Source organism: Harpia harpyja, chromosome 1 (assembly GCF_026419915.1).
Source record: "Harpia harpyja isolate bHarHar1 chromosome 1, bHarHar1 primary haplotype, whole genome shotgun sequence".
NCBI lineage: Eukaryota > Metazoa > Chordata > Aves > Accipitriformes > Accipitridae > Harpia > Harpia harpyja.
The window spans coordinates 102,341,904-102,365,172 of NC_068940.1; positions in this window are offsets into that span (position 1 = coordinate 102,341,904).

Here is a 23,269-nt window from a genome sequence, read left to right on the forward strand (position 1 = left end):
TGTTTCACGTCTCCCCTGGGGACAGAAAAGCAGCTCTTGGTACCTCCCAGAAGCAGAGAGCTGAACCTTCCCTGCAGGAGCAGTCTCCATCTCCACGGGCAGCCCCTGGCAGCCGGCGTGCCCCGGCAAGCACGGCTCAGCTCCTGGGGACCAGCTCTTGGTGCCTGGTGGAAGAGACTGCTGTACAGGATTCCTGAACAAAGATTAATTAATGAGTGTTTGCACAGCACTTTAAAGGTGTGAAGAGCCATATAGATGCTGCTAAGTATCATTGTTAATTATGATTAGGTGTAATATTGTAATATATCAATATTGCACAGTAAATAGTGTGAAGAGCATGGGAGAGAATTTCTCAGCAGCCACGGACATTTTATCTTCGTAGCTGGAGATGGAGCTACCCATTGGACACAAACCAGGTCTGGGAATTTGAAGGGTGCAAGCAGTGGGGGACAGAAGCCAAAAAGCTATTTGGCGGTAGACTGACTTGTGTGGACTTTTTGTAGGGAGTGGGGAGAAAACAGAACAAAGTGGCATTTCAAAACCAAACCAAACCAAACATTGGAAGAACTGACTACTGAAAGAACATGATTTCTCCAGCCCACTTTAAGGAAACCACCACCTCACCAGCCTTCACACCTCACCAACAGCAACGTTTTTGCCAAGATGTATTTTTTCAAAGGCAGGTTTTATACTGCTGAGCACTGAAAAGGGCGATTGCAGCCCAGGGACAGTCCCCAGGGTGGTCCAAATAGCCACTTGCAGCTTTTCCCTCCCTGTTATGGGAGCTTTGGTGGCTGGGGGGGGGCTTCCATCTGCACCTCTGAGTGTCTGTGCCAAATGTTCATGTCTCCGTCCGGGCGGGCAATGGTACGCTCGTAACGCCTGTGCTCAGCTCCCTGGGTTTGGGTTTGCCTGGGAGCACTGGGGCTTGTGTGTCCACCCACCGATCACCCAGAGGGACCTCCATCTCCATCTCCACCTGCCCGTTACCTCTGACTGCCTCTGTGCTCAGGCTGAGCAAAGGGGCTGTAAATCTGAGGGTTAAGCTCTTGAGCCAACACACCTGACAGTCTTGCAGTTTTAGGTGAATTCCTGTTAAAATCAAACACCTGAGTAACCCTGAGGCTGGGCCCTAATTTCTCAGTTGCTCACTTTCCTCACCTGTAAGGCTGAGGACAATAATTTCCTTTATGAAACAGGCTGAGATGTATGGCCAAAGGGCCTGAAGCCAAGGAGAGTTAACTTTTATTAAGTGGATTCTGAAGGCCATAAGGACCGTTGTGATCGATAGGTCTTGTCCATACAAACTTCTTCTGCACGTTCTTTGTACCGATCCTTTAGCCTCTATTTTAGTGCTGGTGTGTTATTCTGTGCCTTCGCCCATCCCTGAGACCTCAGTCTTTCTCCTCCAGTGCCATCCCGGAGAACAGATCTGGTACCTGGTGCTTTTGATACAAGGGTTGCTGTGAGGATGAATTTGTTAATATTTGTAAAGGGCTATAATTTGATGGCTGAGGGGCAGGTATATTAATCAGCAGCATGTGAATGCTATTGAAGCCCAAATTTGCCAGAGAGAAAAGAAAAGAAGTGGGTAGAGCAAGGAATTGGTACATGATAAATCTACTTAATATACAGAGAGAGAAACTTATAGGGAGTGAGCTGCTCTGCTTCCTCTCTTCTTTCTGTTGTTCATGCCTTATTAATAATGCTTGTGATGTTAATTTTAATCTCACACAAATGACAAAAGAAAGGCCTGATTTATATTGTTCTTGAAATACAAAGATTCATACACAGCCTTGGAGAGAAACTCTGATCACTCATTCCCCCTGGTAAACATAAATATTCAATAATTAATATTGAATTTTTGGAAGGCTGATCTGTTCTCTTGATCTCTACAGCAGCCTGTTGACCCTGTCATATGTTATAGGCAGCATGATATTGAAAACTGAGCCTCATCTATATCTGCATATACCAAGTGAATCTATTCAGTCCCAGTTAGAAGGTGATATATTAACCATCTCTGACATGCCGCCACTGTGTTACTGCTTTGCTGAAGAAGCAGCACCCTGACAACTCCTTTCATGCAATGCTTTGGAAATTGTTTGTCCTGTATTTTCTCAAGAGAGTCCTTGATCTTCCCTGTTCCAGCTTGCAGAAAAAGCTCTGCTTCATGACAGAGCCAGCGCAGGATGACAGGAGAGCCTGGGTTTCCTGGGTTGTGCCCACTCGTACCCCAAAGGTCCTGGATGCCTTTGAGGTTCACTCCAACCTCTTGAATTTTCCTCTAGACCATGTGGGGGACATCTGTGCCTTATCCACCCCTCTACAGAGCACCCAAGCACCCTCTTGAAGGGAGGGAAATGTCCTGGAGGAGAAAGAGAAGAAGTAACTGGTTCAGTCCCGGGGGGAATTTGGACCCGACTCCTTCCTTGGTGCCGGTGGGCCGGGACCAGCCTTCCTGGGATTGCAGGAAGGATAGCAGGGAGTTGGTATTTTGGGCTGGCAACAACTGCTTCCTCCAGCCACAAGGAGAGCGGTGAGCAAAAGCCTGCCCATAAATTGTCACAGCTCAGCGCATCTCATTGCTTCTGTAATTGCAGTTTTTTAGACCAGCTACTCTTGATGGCAGGACATCAGCACTTCTTGAGTCTGAGTCCCCAGTGCCTCAGCCAGAGCATCATCTTTGTTAACTCACCAAGAGCCACCGACACAGAAACCTCACACGACCTGCCATGTCAGCTCTGAGAAGAGGCTTCAGCGTTTGCTCTTTTCCAGAGCATCACTGCCAAAACAGCCACAGAGAAGGAACACAGAGAAATCAAAGGAAGGAATAGCTTCCAAAGCATGTTATTTTGGAAATGAACATTACAAAAACCCCCAAACCAACCCCCAAAACACCCTCAGCACAACAAAATTCGTCTCTGGGCTCCCTAGTGGTTTCATCAGAATTTCTTCCTCCTTGCTTGACCTCTCATAACACCGCTGAACTATAAATAAACTTGTGATAGTTATGACACAAGCCAGGCTGCCAAAGCAGGCATGGAAAGTGGATGGAGGTGCTATGAAAGATCCCTAGTATTTGAAGTGTTACTTTACTGTATTTCTTCCCAGTGACCAAGACAAGAGAAGGAAGAGAGTAAAAGATTTGAAAAATGTCCTCTTATTTTGCACTTTCAAAATCATACCCTTTTTTAAAAACTGCTTTAACATGTATAGGTGTTTTTCTGCCTGTAAATACATGGCTCTTTTGTGCAATAAAATGTAAATTGGACTATTGAGCATTTAAGATACAAGGAATTTCCTTTTGGGTATCATAAATTTCACAGTGTAGCCCTTGCTTCTGTTAGCAAAGTTTCCGTCTCATAGTCAAGACATAGGAAGAATCATTCTCACGAAAATACCTTAATCCCTGAAAACAGTTTGTTGTAGGTTACCAATCAATTCTTTAAGAGTCTGTAGGCAGACCCTTTCTTGCTATAAATTGGTGTCACTCCACTGAAGTCAATGGAGATTATGTAAATCGAGGGTCTGACTCCATGTGTGTGTCTCCCACTCCCTTATGCATGGTGTGTTTTAATCAGCCAAAGTAGAGAGCTTGCTGTATAACCTATTTGGGGAAGGAGAGAAAATAACATTAGAGAAGTGATCTTCTTTATCTAGGGCATGGATTTTCTGTTTGAAGCTTGGGCTTGCAGTGATGACTGGGAAACAGCTTGCTGGCGAACGTTTGCAGGTCTGTATGTGACTGAGAAGAGCACTATTCTTTTAAATATTCTAAACAAATTTTCAGGGGTTCCTTGTTTATAAAGTGTACTTCTGCTGGTGGCATCTCTGACCGCAGGAATATTACTTGTCTGAGGCTGCGCTCTTGAGTTCTGTTTGCTGACCCATTACTGCATCAAAAACAAAGAGATTGAATTTTGTTCTAATAAAATTGCATTAAGTTTGCAATAGATGTCTTTTATTTCCAATAGGATATGGCAGCTCCCTTCCACAAAAAAGAACAAAAAGTACAATGTTTCCAACAAAAACCTCTGGAGGTCTTATCTGTGACCTTCTCTCCAGAACTTTTAGCAAAGTCCTATTGAATTAGGTAACTATTTTGTTACAAAACATACCTTCGAACTAGTATTGATAAATAATTCTGGGTTGACAACACTTAAAATCTTACTCTTGTAATGTAGCTAGACTCACAAGCCTGTCTGGAATACCACTGAGATGATCTTTTTTTCATAGAGTAAGGAGACAACTTACAGTAGGGTGTGTGGTATCTATTTCCATAAGTATCTATGGGAAAGGGGGACAGTTTGAATGCATTCTTGCTTTTGTATTTGAGGATCATCATTACAACTAGACATGATCCAAATATTTCCATGAGTATTTGATATTCATTGTTTGACAAGTTTTTCAGAAAACAATTGTCAGGTGTTTAGTTTTTAAACTGTTTGTTCTGCACATCCATTACTTCCACTGGGTGATTGGCTGCTATCTGATTAAAAGAATTCTCTAAATGGGAAAATAATACCATACTGAATTGTGCATTACTGAATAATGAATATTATTATTTTACCCAGGCACAAATTTGGAAACATTCTGGGCATTGTGTTTATTTTTTTGAATGCCCAAAGTCATAGCTCTACTTGTTTGCAAAGAACAAGCAAAGCAATTCCACAAAATACCAGGAATCAAATTCAAGCTGTTTTGTTTATACTTATTTACCAAATCTGTTTCCATTCTCTGACTAGCTCTCATTGTAACTAGAGTTTATCAACATTTTTCAAATGCCAACATTTCAGTGAAACAGATTTGTTTGGGGGGAGGGAGAGGAAATGTTCATTTCATTCCAAAAAAGAAGACTACTTATGAGTCAAATAATTCCATTTGATTTTAAAAAGCCCGATTTTCAATTATCATTCCATACATCCTGCAAGTTTCTGTGCTGAATTAGATAGTTTTCAAGATATTTCCAAGAGGTCCCTAAAGCTGCTGAATGACAATTGCAAATTTCACTTGTTTCTGTTCAGTAAGAGTGATATTTCTAAGAATCCCTATGTAGGACAAGTATTTCATTTCTCTTAACATGTCTGGCGCTTCAAAGTTTAATTATTATTTATTATGAAATTATCTAGAGCTGCAAGTGTACATAGACGCCCTGACGACTTTACAGAAACAATACAGAAGGGATCAGAGCTAAGGGGGACAAAATCAATATGTTCTTGTCATTGCTTAGAAGGTGATACATGTCACGTTATTGGCTTCACCTCTTATCCTGACCTGTTTCCCTACCTGACTGCAATCACTGATGTACATGGTACAAGTAATCTGTGTCATAGACTTGTCTATAATTTCTCATTCTTACTTGATCCGGTAAACCCAAAAGATGGTGCACTGGCTTTGGTGAAGTGGTGCCTGAGTTATAGTTGTGGTAAGAGCAGAACCGAGCCCGACATTTATGGTTGGGACTGCTGATCTCTAACATTACTGATTATTTAATATCAAACGTTTTGTGTCTGAAATAAGTTTCCTGGTAGTTTGACTTAACAAGTACGGTCTGTACAGCCCACATACTTTTAAAATAATTATTTTCCTCCCACAGCTATTAGAGAAAACTGTGACATCTTCCCCTTGTTCACAGTGATATGTCATCTCTGCTTCAACACCAGATGGTCCAGGAAAATGAGCAGGAGAAATAAGCGTGTCTATTTTCCCCTTCCCTAACATGGCGAGAAAATAAATGTGAAATAAAGAATGTGTTACCTGTGCTAGGATAAAGCCTCTGGATGTGATGGCTCGCTCTGCCAATTTCCTCCTCTGCTCTTTCCTCCCTGTTCCCTCCACCACTGCAGTCCCTGCTGATAACTGGACCTAATGTATGGACTGGTCCTTCCCCCAGGCCCTCCTCCTTGAGCTTCAGGTGCAGGAAACACTTCAGCTGTCTTTTTTATCAAAGACTGTTGCATATCATGTGTCCTACCTGACCCGTCCCATGATTAAGGCCCTCTGTTGGGATTAGAACTAACTTTGGTTCCTCACTCCACTATGGGGATCCCCAATGACCTTAAACATTGTTCACGCTTCATGTTGCCCCAGTTGTCACGAGGAGACAGTGATTCTTGCTTTTTCTCCTGCGTATTTAGAGATGGGGCTTTTCTGTGACTCCCAAGTCAGGCAATCAGATTAGAGATTTGTTTCCATGTCTAGAAAGGTGTTTCTTACATTCACACCTGTGAAGCAAAACTCAGAAATGTGAACTGAATATAATGGAGGAAACAATATCTATATACACGGATAGGCAACCGAAACATCAGTTTTGAAGATCATGACTAGGGAATCATCACCCCACCACCGGACTCAGAGGCCACAATGCCCTTCCATCCATGCCTTAGCTTTGCCTGAAAACTGAAGATGGCAGTAAGTCCCAGCAAATATGCTCTGGTTACTGGATTAATAGGAGAGGACCTTTTATTGACCCTCAGTGCCTGGCATTGAGGGTTAAAGAAGTCCTCTTTTTCCAAGGGTGCTGGACAAGTGTTCTCCAGGCTGGAGTCCCAGCTATCTAGGAGGGTTTGGAGCTGTGGTGTCCCCTGTTGTGGTGTTCCCAGGACCATATTTACCTTTATCCAGTCTCAGTGTTCAGAGATGAGGGAGATAAGAAAGAGGAGTTGAGGATGGCCGCCCCAGTTCCCCTACAGTTAGGATTCCTCATCCATTGAAGCAGTTTCGCACACATCTGCCATACAAGGAGTTCTTCACTCAGGCTCAAATACGAGCAAAGGGAAAGTGACTTGGACATGAGCTCTAGTTAGCATCTACAGCTCCATCTTCCCTTTTGGCTTGAGCTAGAGCTGCCAAACCAGCTTAAAATCCAAACTGTCCTACCATTTCTGCTTTAACCTGCAATGTCAGGTTACCAGGCCATGCAAGGGACGGGCACCTTTTTCACTGTAGGCATGTCCTTCAAGCCCTGGTGGAGGATCTGATCTCCTAGTTTAATTTGCTTGCATGGGAGATAATAGCATTCATGATGATGTGAGCATGAAATTCAGCTGTGAATTGTCTGGCCCCTCATTTTATTTTGCTGCCTGCTCATCAAAATGTTTGTTAATCCTCAAATTCCCTTCAACTTCTGCACCAGTGATTATGTCTCAGAGTTTCCTAATACATGTTTCTTGTTCTCTTTCTTGAAAGCCCTGTCATTTATCAGATAATAGAAACAGTATGACTGAGACGAACCACAACCCAATAAGGATATAAAATATTCTGAGTGAGCATCTTGTGAAGAAAGAGGTCCTGAACTTCCTTCAGCAATAGCTTGACAAAAACATAGGAATAAAGAGAATCTTTGCAAAAGCATAGATTGGGTCATAAGTATTTTCTGGCCCAAATTACAGCTGTTTATCTCTTCTCATAGCCATCCATCACAAATGGTTTGGGCAGATCCCCATAGTTCTTATTCCTGGCAAAATGCCAAGCTTCCATTTTCTTTTCATTACTGACCTACAATAAATTGTACTGATGTCCCAAAAGCAAAAGTCTCTCAAGTCCATTATCATTCCCTAGAGCCATCCTTTCAAATGTAGTTAAACTTGGATCTCTCTTGCCTCTGAGGCCTCTCTCTGTTTCAGACCATTTTCCATTTAGACTGAGTGAAGCTCTAAAAGGTTAAATGACTTGGCCAGGGTCATACAGGGAGTCTGTGGCTGAGCAAGAGAGAGCCCCTGCACATGACGACAACTGCAACCTTCTTCCCTGCCCAAGCCCCCAACCCCAAGCCCTCAAGCAGTATAAAGGGATTTTATAGGCAAAACTTCAGCTCAGAAAATTGCAGACTCTTAAATAGCAGAGTTTATAATGGAAATACTAAGAGAAACCTGACTGTAGCAGTGGAATAGTAGTAATGCATTACTTATTCCATTAATGGCTGTGTTCTTAATAGAAACAGGTTCATTACATGGTAAGAAGCAAAGTTTGCATTAAATAGAAACATCATTTGGTGTTTTATTGATTAAAAGGAGATTAGATTTCCATGATGTTCTTTAGCAAATAGGATGCCTCGGAGGAAATGTATATATTTATATTATAAGGAGGAGGGTTTTATTTCAGCATAATGGAAAGAAAATGTATCTCATAATGATAGTTTATATCACACAAGGGATCCGATAACTAAAAGTTTAACTCTTAACCTAGCAGTGAGGTCCAGAAGTCTGTATTAATGTATTAATGCAAAACTAACATTTTCCATTTGGATAGCCTATTGCTACATGCTGCACATGACAGCAAGGTTAGACCCTCTCTTCTTGACTAGAAGACCCAATCAAACCTGTCCCTGTGGACTGCATGGAGGGGGGAGAATGGCGAGGGCAAATTATTACACTGAAACATTAGCATCAGCAGAAACATAATCATCTCCAATCAGCGAATATTTGGCACACCCTTGTTTCGCTTCTCCCTGCATCCTTAATGGTATAAATATCAGCAATGCTAATTACCCACCAACTATTTCATTGCTCTCTTTCAGACACATGTGGCTGTGAAAGTGCATTTTTTTCTAAGCTCCAGGACTGTGGGTCACGGGCTGGATTTCAGCTGTGTAAGGGCCACCTTTCCATCTGTCCCACCATTGCAGAGCAGTCGATCCCTGATATCCCAAAATCACCACAGAAGCTTTTGTTAGCAGATCAGAAGCACATCAGCTCCATCTGGAGAACAACCCTGGAGAAGGTCAGGGTGGGCTAGGGCAGGATGCTCTGACTTACACCTTGGACCAGCCTCCAAATGCTACGATTCATATTCCCCAAGGATTGCACTGGATTCAGGCTCATGGATTTAAAAACTAAATCTTTAAAACACAGTGTGGATCCCTGTGCTGATGTGAGTGTGCGGTTGCGTAGGCTGACTTAGAAGCAAGCACTTCCATGTCCCACTGTGTATTTCCAGTTCAAGCAGAGAAAAGACACACCAAGTGAGCACTTCTTCAGGGGTGGATGAAATTTTACAGAGTACCCCAAAGTGACTGGGCTGTCTGAAATACTCCCTCAGTGTGTAGCCTCTCTGAGACTATGTCCCCATAGCAGATGTCTGCATTCATGGGTATATGGCTTGAACAGAAACCCATCACTTTTCTATCTGCCATGAGTCAAATCCATCAGGTCAGTCAAGAGTTAATTGAAAGGCTCTCATTAACTTCAATGGGGCCAGACTTTGCTCCTAAATAACTCTGAGGAGTTCAATTAATGTTAATGGACGCCTAATGCCGGTAATGAACAATCTACCTTTAACAACCTAATTATTTCTTGACAGATGTTGGACTAGTAAATAATCTAGTGGTCTTTGGTGATAGCTGTTTGACAGCTTTGGAAAAATGCCTCTCAAGGCAAAGTAAAAATGGTTTTCCACCAGCCGCCCTGCAGATGGTCAGATTTTACAACTTGGCTGTGTTTTGATGCCCTTTTTTCTTTTTTTTTACTATGGCTGAAATATGCATGATAGGAAGGAAATACTGTAAATGTATCTTGGTTGGCTCTACCGTTCAGCCAGAGCACAAGATTATAGTTCCTAAGTGCTTACTGGCAAGTATGACCTGACCATTTGTAGTCTCATTTCTCTCTAAACCTCTGTAAAATAAGGCTGAGGACTCCTGTGCCTGACTATGAGCTTTACCTAGGGAGCAGGCAACAGCCCTAACTATCCTTTCAGCAAGCAATGTAGACAAGGATGCAGTTGTTTGGAGATACAGTAGTTCAGTGTTTCCCGACGTCTGCAAGGGGTGAGGTGGGAAGAAAGACCATTTTAGAGGTCTCCCAAATCTTTCATTTCTTAACATGAGAAGTTTCTCTTGCTTTCAAATAGCCATACACAAAAACACACTGGCAGAAAAAGAAAAACATGTTTATTTGGAAAATGTGCTGGAGGGACTTGTGGAAATTGCAGACTACTTCATCCACTGTCCTCTATGGCCCAAGTCCCTGTTGTGTTGTCCTTTTGTGCCACAAACAAGGGTTCCCAAAAGGTAGCTCACATTTGTCACACAGGATGTAATCCAGCTGGTCTGTAGGTAATGATGATAGCGATAGGAGCATGGAATAAATCAAAGACAGCTCCAGAAGACACTGCAACATTTCCAGATGAAAAATGACAAATTTCTAAAGACTTTGTGGAATATCTAAATTTCTGCTGAAAAATCAAGACTTCCATAAACGAGGGTAGGGAGGCATAATTAGAGCTGACGATTATTGTGACTTCCCTCGTTTTCACCAAAGGACCATAGAGTTTGCACCTGTAACAACCTGAGCTGTGAGATCAGTGCAGCATTCAGCCTCCCTTTGCATTTGCCTGCCTTTGACATGGAACTTGTATGGGAAACCTCCTTCACTCACAGAAACCTTTTTCACCAGTCTCAGAGGCCGGATCTGGAAAAGACTGTTTCTGTAACCGTGTCCACCTCCTGCCTGGCAGCCTGCCTTGTGCTGCCTGGCACGGGCTTTACCTCCTGGGCAAACAACAAAGCTCTCAATACTTATTGTTTTTATAGGAACAAGGCATAATAATGATATTTATATAGTCCAGTATGGGTCTGATTCAGCTTAAACTGTGTGAGGACCTTTTTTAAGGAAATTGTTTCCTTTTGGATGGTATTGAAAGTCTGCTCAGTGTGTTTAATGGTGCTAGACCTGGACAGGAAAAAGGCAAATTTGATACGTCTATGAATTCTGTGTGTTCAAGAGCCTACTGGGGAAATGCCAAATAACTTCCCGACCCAGACTTACCTGAAGATAAATGTTAGGGTTCTTGTTGCAGAGTGTGCTTGAAGGCATCGATCCAGTATTTTGGGGAGTTTGCCTGGCATGGGAGTTAGCAAGATGGTCAGAGCAGAGGCAGAGGTGGGCACTGCAGGGTGCATCTCCTCTGCCTCCTCGCTGGCACCCTGGAGCGACCGCCACTGCTGCAGCGTCCATGGCCCCGGCTGTTATGGTAGTTTTTCACCAAAGGAGAGGAGTTTGTGCTGATGGGGATCAGGCAGAGGAGAGACTGAGCTGATCACCCATGGCTTCCTTTATAGCCAACGTAGAGAGATGGGTGTGATTTACCTGACCCTAAAGCTGTCTGGTTTAGGTTGAGCTGAACTGCACAATGAAAGTATCTGCTTCTCTGCGTGGATATGGAGAGTCAGGCTGTTCAGCTCCTGTGGAGATGTTCACGCTGCCAGTGCTAACGCTGGGTCAGATGAATATCTCTCACCAGGTTTTGGACACTGATCTCACTCAGATGACCGTTACGTGGTGGCTGGACCAAACAACGTTAGCCCAGGCCAAAGATGGTTTACAATTTGTCACTCACTTCTCTGAGACCTGAGATCTTTGCAACACTGATTTGAGACGATTCCTGCGAGCTAATTCTTTCATTTGTTGACTTCTATTGCTTCAGTAACTTGATAATAATACACTACTTTTGCTTAGTGTATTTTGATGCAGCATCAAGTGTAAGTAGTTACTGTGTGAGGCATTGCGGAGAGGAATCCTGGGACATTGAGTGGATGAAGAATATTGGATGGGATTGGCTGAGATGCAGAGAAGCAAAAACCATTATGATTAAAGATGTAATGCTTATGCCTATGCTTATAAATAAAACAGGCCAGGGACTGTGCTCTGGTCCTAGAAGCCACTGGCGTCTCAAGGCTTGTGTCCATGCATCTAAACTCTCTTACACTCATAATCAGTCTATGAAGTGCCCAGACTAGACTGAATGATCTTTTTTTGGTAGACCAGCTGTGGGTGCTGATGGTTTCCTTTGATTCATACAAGGATGAAGAAAACATGGAGCTGTGATCTATGAAAGTCAGGAGTAGGTAACAGGAGGCAGGAAAACTATACCTCTCTTGTCAGACACGGGAAGGTAGGCATCATTGGTGGCAGAGGAGGAGCAGAAACCCTTATGAGGTTTTAGGCATGCTCTTATCTGCTGGTATAGGGTTATGCATCTGGGTGAACTTCCCATTGCTTTATCCAGGCTTTCCTGAACAGTCAGAAGCACCGGGCAGTCCTCCAGGTGACAATTTTGTGGTTCTGCAAGAATGCAGGACTTCGTGGTTTGTGATTTAGCTGCACCAATGTGGCAATCTACATCTGTGAAGCTTCACGTTTGGCTGCTGGCTGATATTTTGAAGAACATAATTTTATGGCCATGTTTATTACTCTGTGTGACTGCAGATGAGGGTTAGTCCATTTCCAAAGTAAGAATAACTCTAAGGATGAGAAGCAGACATGGGAGAAGAGGATGGAGGCACCTGGAACTTGTCGATGCTGAAAAAAGTAAGGAGAGATTGTTTGAAGAAGTGAGATTTAAAGACAGATTTGGATGTGTGAAGATAGAGGCCCAGATTCTCAACCGTTCCCAGCTGCTCTCGAGATACAACACAGCAATAAAATTAGGATTTGAAGCTCTAGGTGGCACAGAACTGGCAGATCCCTGGGGTTTTTTTTATGCTGTTCACTTCAGGAAGAAAAAGTAGGAAATCCTCCTTGTTGGAGCAGTTCCTTAGGATCACATGTATAAGAGAAACTCTACTTCTAATGGATTTGGGTTGTAGTTGGAGTAACTCAAAGCCAGTAATGCCTCCCTTTGGTCATCTACTAGAAATATTTCAGTGGTCTACAAGAACGTGGGCCAGGGAACCTACTACTGAAGAAGGTTGGATTGTGGAGCAAAACAAAAACAAGAATGGGAAAATATAGCGACAGAACTAAGACGACCAAAATAATAACGGAAGAGTGTGGAAAAGGGAAAGATGAGGTCAGAGACATTACAGAAGGAACAAACTGTATTTTCCCTGTCCCCTTACAGCATCTGCTAACTAACACATTCTCTCTCTCCTTTTCTCACTTTCATTTTCTGCACAACTCAAAGATGAAACTGCTCATGACTTTATTTTTGGCTTTTCAATATCTGTGTCCATATGAATTTTACTCATCTGTATATCTCAAATGAATGAGATATGAAATGTAATTAACCAAGTAAATTAAATTAGCATGATTAGTCCTGTCCTTGTTCTTTGCCTCAAGTCCATCTCCTACATGTTTCCATGAATTATAGTTTCTGTGGGGAACAAGATTGAAGGCCTAAAAAGAACAATGTGTTGAAATTAGTGTGGTGCTGAGATGGGATCCTTGATTTAGGCTCATCACACATTAAGGACATTAAAAGGTCAAGCTCCATCCCCACACACCTTTTGAGCAATGAAATACCTGGGCTATATTTACTTATAAAGGGAAACAAATGAGGAAAGACGAAGGTACATGGTGTATTTACTCATATTCCTGCAACAGATGCTCTCACAGTTCAGCTCTGTGTTGTAACCACCAGGTGAATGGTCAGGTTGAGCGGGTAAAGCAGAGAATGGTGAATGGTGGCAGGAGTCAAGAGGCCCTGTGGGTTTTGAAGTGGGGAAAAAAATTCAGGTGAATTTTGCATCTTCATCACACTCAGAGTAGCCTGGGCCCCTGGAAAGCTTTTCTTTTGCATTTTCCCCCAGTGCTTGGAGCTGGTGACATGGCTGCTTTGTATTCTGCATTTTTTCTTTCTTTTTTTGTTTGTTTTCTTTATGAGAATGTAGTGTCCTAAAATGTCAGGACCCTCCTCTTCCCATATCTACTTCATCTCAACATCACACACTTCTTTGGCTGACAGATGCTTTGCCTCAGCCTTGTGACACTAAAGTATTATGAAAACATGAATCCATTGGCCAGATTTGCTTTCCAGGTTTCTTCTTAAAAGTGACACTTGGCCTCTGGCTCACGGCCCCTTGTGCCCACCCCCAGTCACACTGTCTTCTCTTTTATTATTGGGGTTTATAACGCACTGACCCACATGGGGGAATGATGGTGAAAAGAGGCTCTACCAGCCTAGGATGTCAGTCAGTGGCCACCACCAGGTATTGCAGGAGACAGTCCAAGAGCCCTGTGGCAGCCAGAAGGTGACCCTTCCCCTAGCCACCTTCACACCTCAGTTTCCTTGGATAGACATTGCCTGGTGCCTTCTCTGGTGCAGGTTCATGGCTTTCACTTCCACTCCACTCACTTCCAAAATCTGTGCTTTAATTAAGTTTATGGCAAGTCTGGATACCCTGAGCTCAGTTTAAATGGCTTTTCCCTTTTCTGCAACCTTCTGAGCTCTCAGCCTTTGTCAAGACATCATGTTTTTCTTGCCGTGCAGCGTGCCGTTGCTGAATTACACACAGTGCCAAGTACCATTCTCCTGCAGACTTTTGAATTTATCCTGTGAGCTATGTGATATCTATTAGAAGTTGTACAGTCCTTGACGACCTGTTACTATTAAGGGAATGCTGTTACCTTAACCTAGACTGCTTAAAAGAAGAATGGAGAGCTGTCTCTGGTTCTCCACCTCCTCCTACTCCCAAAGCTGATTTTTATCTTTGACAGCCCCATTTTCCTGTTCTTTGGGGCTGGTTTTTTTCAGTCCCGATGCTTTGGGAGAGACCATACAAACACCAGGGTGAACTGCCTGACCCCGCAGAGGGAGGTCGAACAGGTCCCGGGGCTTTTCTCCTCTTGCTGCTCCTAAGCGTTAGGGGTAATTGCTTCAATGGTCTGGCTTGCCTCTGGGTTATGAGATGTGATTTTCCCTTTGGCCCTGCCTGCTCTCAGTGCTCCTGGCCCTGGGGCAGAGACAGGCTTTAAGGTGCTTGCTGCTGGAGAAGAGGAGTGTTTGCTTGGCTCTAGCCACTTCTGGTAATGGTAACCCGATGCACTGCTGCCTGTGACAAGCTCATTAACCACTTTACATATTGGCTCTTACCTCCTTCTGAAGAACTTCCCGCTAGGGCTCTCGCTGTGCATTAGCTCGAGTGCTGCTTGTGTGATGGAAATAAAGTGGCTTAGACAGAAACGTGAAGTGTCCTCTTGGGGAGTGCTTTAAACGAGACACAAAACCCAATTGTGGCTGAGTTGTGGTTCCCCTTTTGTCTGACACCAGAGGGGGACAGGAGGAGCTGGGTAACGGCCACCATGAACGCAGCCCGGGCAGTGGAGAGCAATTAACTTGCATGGTTAGAAAAAGATGTTTTTGACCTGAGTTGTTTGCAAGATACGGGCAATGCCAGAACAGAGAGAAGATTCTCCCCGGGAGTATGACCACAAGGTTATGGGAGAAGCATTTAATACCCAATGCAGGCAACCCCATCCTCTCCTTCATCATCCTGTCCAGAGAAATGATGCCCCAGAGAACTCGCCTTGGGATCTTTTGATTGGTGCTCATGGGTCCTTGCCCACATGGGACATGTCTAACACAGCAGTTGAATGATGATGAAGAATGCAGAGCACTTCTCTTCTCGGAAACACAACCAGCAGAACTCCTTCTCGGAGGGAAATAGGACCAAGTGTCTCAGCATTGGCTCCCTCAAAGCTCCTGGAGGCACTGGTCCAAGTCATCCCCTCTGCAGTGCTTTCACTGGACACAGCAGCAGTGAGAAGCCCCGGTCAGGTCTCCTGACACTGAAGTTTTCCCCACCTCGCCAAGGACACAAGCAGTCCATTTTGCTTCTCCTCCCAGCTGCCTGTCACAAGGACCTTTCACTGCGGTGGGTCTGTTGTGTTCCCCTGTATCAGAGGAATCTTCAGGTTGGCTTTCCACCCCAAAGGAGCACAGTGGGCCTTTTGGACTGTGCTGCCACCTCCGCAGCAGTTTCTCCACTGCAATTAAATCACAACAGGACTCTCGGGCTTTTTGCACATGGAGCAATGAGCAGAGCAGAACTTTACGACCACACAGTCAAAATCTTGCCTGGGTCTTTGGATGCTTCCCTGTGAGCAATATCTGGATAAGATCCATTTATACTCTTACTGGGGAAGCCTGTACAATTGCGCAGCCACTTCCCACGTCCAAGGACTGTGCCTCCCACTAGCCGGTGGCTGGGTGGGTGCTGCTCTCTGGGTCAGTCCCAGTACAGACCTGAACACAGCCTCACTTCTGCACCATTGCCAAACTGGAATCGCTGACTGGAAATTTATAATACTATGATGGGCTCAATGCAGGAGAGACGGGACTCACCGTGGAGATCTTTTCTGAAAGAACGTGATGTGCACAAACCTGGTGTGGGACCCTTTGACTCCCAGTTGTCTGAGCAGGTTTGATAATACATGTAACCTGGCTCAGACACTTTCTCGGAAAAAGTTGTGTCAGAGGAGCAAACTGCAGCACAGCTTGCATTGCGAGGATGCTAATGCTTTTAAGCCATGTGCTTTACAGGTCTTGTCTCTGCATAACTCTGCTCATGGTATATGTGAGGACTGGGGTCACACATGAGCCTTCATTAATTGCAGATGGCAACATTGTTATGGGAGTGGTAGATTTTGTTTTCAGTTTTCTGGGGAGAAGCTTTGCCTTGCTTTCACCTTCACACTGCGTCAATTCATCCTGATGTTCTCCTGATCCCCCCTCCACTCCGCCTCATTAAAATTGTTGCACAACAATTGTAAATTTTACAGCACTCAAATTAGATTATTTCCCTTGACACAGAAACAAACAGACTGCTAGGAAATGACTATTTCAGATTACTGGAAGAGTCACACAATGCTCCCGAGCCCAGGCCAATTGCTGTTCTCAGTTGCACATGTGTAATCCCAGGGATATCATTTAGGGCTGCGCACATGAAACGAGAGCGTGCATCGTGCCCCAACATGCATAAATAGCAGCGGACCCCATCCTGTGTACTGCTGTCATCAAGTCCAGACCGCTGTGCTTATAAACCAAACACAGTAAATTTAATTAAAGGATGATCCCACAATGTTAATCAGATACATGTGCAGATCCCAACCGCGGGATCAGGCCCAGAGCTCTTGAGGTCTGAGCCCCATCAGCTGCCATGGACTTATTTAATAATCTAGGGTCTGAGGAACCACAGGATTGGGCTTTGGGTTGTTTTGCTGCTGAACCAAAGCACATGCCAAGAAATGCACCCAGAGGTTTTCGCTTCCTTCCCCATGATGTCCCTGAGGCCGGCGGCAGCAGCAAGCAGAGCTCCCTCCGCCACGCCAGGCAGTGCTTTGATCCAGCACCAGCCTATGCCCGGGGTGAATTTAGCTCAGGCCAGCGCAGGATTCACCGTACCACACAGCAGCGAAGCTCTGTTCAGCTCCCAGCAGCTGCCGACACTTCAAAAGGAATATCAACCTGGCATTAAGCCTGCTTGATGCTGTACAGGGTCGTCACGGCGATGGCCATGCTCTACCTTGAAGCCTGATACACACTTGGGTCTTGGCTCAGAAATGTTGAACATGAGCACAAAGGGAGCAGTTTTACCATCATCGGTTGGTGAGCATCATCCCCACAGGAAATGTGACAGCAGGACGGCATCATCTGCTTGCACATGGAGACCACAGGTTTGTTCGCATGGCTTAGGAGCATCTTAGGAGATGCAGGAGAGGCTTGCATGGCTTTTACATGCACTGGATTTAGGCTACAACCACTGCACCCAGAGCCTCTGTTAGAGCCCCTGCTGTGTCTGCATCTGCTGCACTGATCCCTCTGCTATGCTCTTTGATGGAGGAGGAAAGGAGTTTGGTCTGCTTTATTTAGCACCTTTCCTCCTTTGACAGGAGAATGAAAAGCCCTGCCCTGAGTTTCTGTTGTGCAAACAGGAGCAGGGAACCCCATTTTCCATGTGTTTGTTGTACACTGCAATGGTGCCGTTAGCTGCTGCAAGGAGGAATCCAAGCTAATGATAGCAGTTATTCCAACAATGTTAATGATTTGTAGAAAGATGAATTAAGCAAAGAGAGAGAGCTGCACAAGTCTATTATTACCCTGTGCCTAACTCTATTAAAAAGAGCTGAGCTGTTCATCCATTTATGAGCCATTGACAGGGAAGCATATATCTCCATGAAAAAGGTCAGATTGCTCCAAAATGGTCATGGGCACATTTCTTTTCAAGGAGGAGCTTTCTGTGACACAAAGTCTGTGTTTGGCAGAGGGTTTCCAAATGCAAGGCTACCTGAAAGACTTTTTTCCTGCCTGCTGCATGCACAAGGACTTTCCTTCAGCTTTTGAGGTGCCGATTAAGGGGACGAGAAACCCATTTCAGCCTTGACCTCTTGCTTACACCTTGCACATGGCGAAAGTTGCAAGTCACTGGCAGAGAAAAGCTCTGCATTCCTGGGGCTGGGGCAGAGGAAGGGCTCCCTTGAGGAAAGCTGGGTGTTTTGGATGACTGTTATTCCTTTGCCCCACTCCAGTCTAACCCATGGGTTTTGCCCCATCTATCTATCTCGGAGTATTTTAGGAAGCTGTCATTGCAGTATTGAAGAGCCACTTGTTTAGTGCAGTCGGGATGAGACAGACCTGAAGTTCCCTATTGATCTGCAGAAGAAAAACAGCCTCATCAGCAGCGGGGATAGCATCACGGGCAGCAGTGCGGGGTTGCCTAGGAGGTGGAGGCAGCCGGTTCCTCGCCCCCGTCGGGTGCATGCACGTCAGAGAGGACCTGGGCAAAGGGCCAGACAGGTTTGCAAGAGGACTACTGAGCTCTGAGTCTGTTTTCGTGTAGCTGTTTACAGCACTGAGAGCAGGTTAGCCATGAGCACCTCAGTACGGATGCACCAGGGTCTGTAAAAGTCCTGCCTTGCAGTTCTCCCTCAGGCATGCAATTGAACCTCTCTGGTGGCTGCAAAGTCTACTGTTGTTTCAATTCACAACGACAGACAAGTGACAATAGCTTTTACCTACTAATGAGCTGCACAAGACTCAGCTGGAAAGTCACCTAGAAGTAAACCACTTCTGTCTGATGACCTGATGTCTAGTGCTGTTCTGTTCCTCAGAGTCATTTAGTGATGAAGGCAAAACCCAGCTAAGCTGCAGGTTCAACCGGTTCATCTGTTGGAGGCTGTGAAACTTGTGCAATGTGTGATGTGCTTCGCAGGGCCTACTCCTGGCTTTCCCTGCCAACTGAAAAGAGGTTCAGGAGCGGCTCTGTGCACACCTTGAATTTTTGTCGTGTCTTGATTTCAGCATGTTATGTCACTTCTGTTATGTCGGGCCATGATGTGTCATCCCTGATGCTATGACACTATTTGCTGACATCTAAGGCAATAAGATGGAAGCAGGCTTTCAGCTGTCAGTGCTGCTTAATATTTGCACTATGGTCATGCTTAGACAGCTGAAGTGAGACAGGGCTCTTCAATGATGGCAGCACAGCAAAAACAAGGTAAGAAGTAGACCATTGCCTGAAGAGCTTTAAGCTGGACATGAAAGACAAGGCATCGGAGGAAGGAAATACCGTGCCTGTTTTTTCTGATGGCAGCCTGGGCCACAGAGAAAACATGTCACTTATCAGGATCACAGAAGCCCTCAGCAGGGGAACAGGATGGACCCTGCTCTGCCTGATCCCACTTCCACACTTCATTAAATCTGTCCATCCTTGTCTGGCAGTAAAAAGAGAGGCTGTACCAGAAAGGGACTCCAGCACCACACTTTACCCTCTAAACTTTTAAGAGTAGCCTGCTGTCTAGGCAAGGCACACACGGCTGAGTATTTCCTCTGATATTTCCTCTTATTGATAACAATGGGCAACGCAGGGTAAGTCGCTGCTGAAGATCAAGTGTTTCTCGTGACATGCAATCCAATTTGCCCACCTCCTGCTGCCAGCTGGAGCCATGCCGTTGTAGCTGCTTCATGCAAGACAGGAAAGTTGCTTGTGAAGCTCCTTTCAAGGGACATCATTGCTTCCAAACCAAACCCAGCATGTAGGTTATGGAAGGTCGGTCTCTGAAACCAGTGATGGGTGAACAGGTCTGTGTAAAATAAAAGACAGCCCCAAACCTCTCCTATCTCTCAGACTGCATCTCACCCAAGCAACAACCACCTCTTTATGAAGGGAGTTCTGACCTTTATCTGCAGGCTTGGCAAAATTTTGTTTAAAAGTTTGTATTCAAAGTCTGTTGTTATCTGATTTCTCACAGCATTTTTCTGGGTGGGTGGGATGGGCATATCTCTCCATCGTGTTAGCTCCATCTTGTTCACTTGACAGGTTTGACAACGTCCTGTTAAAATCCAGCAGTGTTGTGGGGAAGAGCCTAGATTATATCATCTAACTCCAGATATTATCGTGGCTTTTCAGCCCTCATCAATTACTGCAATTCAGACAAATGTCTTTTTTGCTAATTCAAACCAAATGATGCTAGAAGACACTCAGTTGACATCCAAAATAACACATCATCTGTCCATTACTCAGGCACACTGTGGCTGTAGTTCCCCAAAATCGATGTGCCTCTGCCCTGATAGTACGAAAGGGCTCAATTCTACCTCTACACATTTCCAAGTCTCCTTACTAAAATCAGTGTGATAGATGTCTGGAGACAACAGTGAAGGTTATATTAGTGAAGATAAAAAGGATTAAGCGAGGTTGCCTGACGCTTTTGGGATCCAGCCCTATTTCCCCTTGACACACTACTTTCTGTTTTGTAAGTAGGAGTTCATAAAGCAGTTGTTAAACAAATTAAACAAAGCAACAGGTTAAACAAAGCAGCAGGTTCCCATCTTGAATAAAGAGTTTGCTGTGACCTGAGAAGTCCTTTTATACAACTGGAACTGGAAACTTCTGGGAAAAATGGAGGTCCTTAATGAAGAAAATGAGGACTGCCAGCAATATAGTGAATAGTTGGGCTGCTATCTTCTTTCAGAGCAGATTATAGATAAGAACCAACAGACACCAAGCAAAATTGATTTCTGTAGCAATTAAACCTACTCACCTTTGAGGAGTTTGTTACAACCTCAGAAAAGAGGAGATAAATGCTTAGAAGAGCGGCAGAAGACGTAACAGAGTATTGTGCACCACAGCCAAGCAATTTTGCCGGCTCCTTTGAGCTTCATAGTAGGATGAGGAGATGATGTAGCTGAATTTGTGGCAGAGCTGGAGGGCCTAATTGAATGTTGTTTGATTAGCAACCTCCTGAGGGATCTGCTGTGAGACAGATGGAATTTCATCATTACGAGTGCCATAAACCATCGCTGATTGCTGGTGGAGGAGAACTTCACCTGGCCCAGAACAGTGCTGTCAGCAGCAGCAAAGGAGGAAACTGTGAAAGGCTGAAAAGACAGGTATTTAGAAATAACCGAAACAACTGAGCTGACCAACCATAAAATGGAAAACCTCAATAAGATTCTTTTCCTACGATGAAAGAGCAGCTTGTTTTATAGCAAAATTTACATATGAAGTAGCCCAGGGTCATATATGCTTCAGGATGGGATGTGCAGACAAAAAAAGCAATGGCAGCTCTCAAAACCAACCTCTCAAATCCACTATGTCATCCAGAGGTAAAGGAAGGGAGCAGGGGGCTTTTGATTTTGATGAGGTGGAAGATTCAAGTAATATATGCTTTCTAAAAGGCAATGACAGACTTTATGGCATAAATGTAGAGTTAAACTGCCTGTCGGCTTCCACAGAAGCACATACAACACCCATCAATGAATATATATCCCGAAGGGCAAAAGAGGACTGAATCCACTGCTGAGTGCCACATTGATATGTGGGCTTGCTTTGGAGGACTCCTTCTGGTGACAGTCTCTTGGTTTGTTTCTCTAAAACACAAACACAGAGATAAAATATGTATTAGTCCTAGATACCTAGGCCAAAACCAAAACCTGTCAGGTAGAGATTGTTTGCAAGAATTAGAAGGAAAATGTCAAACCAGACCCCATAGATAAACTACTTCTCTGTGAAAATACATGTAGGCATTTATAAAGGGTTAGGACATTTAGAAGGGAGAATAACAGGGATTTATGCAGAGGATGGGCTCATGCCGAAATACCTACTAGTAGGGTTAGCTCCCCACACCCTTGGAGGAAGGATTGAGGAGGGGTGGTGAAGGAGGGCATCATTCACAGCGGTTCTTGTCTGCCTGGATTGCACTTTGTATTTGAACCAGAAAAAAACAGTTTCCTCTGCAGCAATTGTGCACAAAGCCACAGTGAATCAAAACTCCAGAAGATGAGCATCCCGTCCCTTGGACACGGAATGTCAGGGCAGGGTGAGGGGGGAGATTGAAAGCTTAGTGGAGTGGGTCCACAGCAGCAATCTCTGCAGACAGGGATAGGTGAGCACGGTGAGGATCTGATTACCAAGAGAGCAAAATAGGCCATGAGAAGCCTTGGAGATCATCAAAGAGCAAATGAAATATCTCTGAAAGGGAGCCTGTGCTTTACTGTGAGAATAGGCGATGCCCTCAAGTGCAAGAGAAGATATTTCAGTCACTGGGGGCAGCAGGACTTCATAACCAAATATCCGGTCTCTTGTAAAACCAGAAGTGTTGTAAAATCAGAAGTGTAGTACCTGGGCTACCTGGTAGGCAGGAAAAGGATTTACTTGTGGCCTTTAAATGGGCCAGCCACCGGGGAGGCAACTAATTTGTGAAACGTACTTAAGTCAGTTAAAAATTATTGCCAGAGTTACTCTCAAATATTTACATTCCTTTAGAGTCATCACATGAAAACCTGAGGTGACTTGGTACCGGTGGAGAAAGGCAGAGAGGATTATGAGAAATCTAAAAACTATGAGTTCATGGGAAGTGCTTTCCATTTTGACCTTTGCAAAGATCATCAGTGCCACATCCCATGACATTTTGGTATGTAACGTGAAGGCTATTGGAGGGTGGACAGATGGCTTCATCTTCAGGTCAGTGACTAGGGCAGAAAAAACTAAATTAGCTGATGAAAGAAAGGCAAGTTGTTGTTCTGGGAATAAAACATCTCCATCATTGCCTAGATGGGAAGTACTTCATTTTTCTGGCAGATCATAGCCTACTTAAAGTATTCTTCCATGGAAACAAAGGAGGACTGACCAATGCACCTGGCCAGATGCTCTGTCGGGTTTTATCCTTTTGCATGTAGGAAATAGTCTATAAGGTGAAGGGTAATGTACATATCCTCCCTCTGGCAGCGGCTGGTACTGCAGAGATGATTGAGTCACTCAAAAAAGAGAGGACATCTCCCCCAGCGAAGAGAAGGGGTAGCTTGAACGCAACACATGCTGTATGCACAATACATGCTATTGTACACTCAGAGGCCAAGAATTATATCAAATGCACAGGGCATTTTTTGCCTAAAATATTTGTGGAGGTGATGAGGACCTGAGAAGTCCATCAGCACTGTTTCTTGCAAAGAGCCGTCTCCTCCCGCCCCTCCCCAGGATCACTGGGATGCTTAGCATGTAAGATTGACCTCTCCTGATTTAAAAATTCATTCTGTGGGACATATACACCCAAAA